General features: G+C 35.2%; 1 pseudogene; it reads right to left on the bottom strand.

Moving 5' to 3' along the window:
• The window catches only part of LOC104856187, an 11870-nt pseudogene extending 11205 nt beyond the window's left edge, over window positions 1-665 (bottom strand).
• Window positions 666-892: the final 227 nt, after the last annotated feature.

Genomic DNA, 892 nt, shown 5'->3' on the forward strand with positions numbered 1-892 from the left:
ATATATATATTTACACACAATGCTCTGAGGATGTTTACAGCAAACAAATAGATTTTTATACAAGAATATGCTTTTGCTATTTTGATTCTCCTAATGGGCTCTTTAAATTCATCTAGACAGCCAGATATTAAAAAAAGAAACACAGAAAACAGGAGGTATAGAATCCTTTCGTTATGTCTGTCTTCAAGAAAAATGACTGAATAATTCTATTATAGTCTGCCATTATTTCTTAAGATAATGTAATCATTAAAATAAAATCAGTTTTGCTGTTGAACCACAGTTCATCATCATTTCTCCACTTTAGTTTTCTAGAGGATACAGATTCTTAGCTGTTTTTCCCAGCAGTAATTTTCATTTCCTTCACAAGCCTTAATTTTATGGTATAGGATTTTGTTTTCAATTAGCCCTTTGGTTCAAAAGATGTTTTTATAAAATGTGGGTTATTAGGTTTTCAGGAGAAAAGCAAAGTTAGGAGGTATGGAAAGCAGTTTTAAGACAGCAGAGGCCTATTGGCCCTTTGTGCGCACCTGGCCCATCTGTGCTGCAGTGGGTCCCTTGGTGACCAAATCCACCATTGCCAGAGAAGTTGAGATGCCCTGAGGGGAAATGGCAGTGTTTTTACCTTCAGCAGCTTCATCCAGCTTTTTGGTAAAGTCCAAAGTAAACTGGTTGTTGTTAGAGAGTCCATTGGCAAAAAACTAAGAAAAAAATGTAAAGGACTAAAAAAAAATTATTGTCAAATCCTTTCCATTTATTTTACTTTTGTAAAAGAATCTGTCCATCTACCTATATTCTTAAGAATGAAGTGGACATCTGTGAAATTCTAGTCCAACATTATTGTCAAGCTGAAGTCCAGAGAATCACCTCCCATTTCAGGGTTCATGTGCATCAG

This window comes from Fukomys damarensis, unplaced genomic scaffold (genome assembly GCF_012274545.1).
Source record: "Fukomys damarensis isolate Sample0158 unplaced genomic scaffold, DMR_v1.0_HiC HiC_scaffold_30, whole genome shotgun sequence".
Taxonomy (NCBI): Eukaryota; Metazoa; Chordata; class Mammalia; order Rodentia; family Bathyergidae; genus Fukomys; species Fukomys damarensis.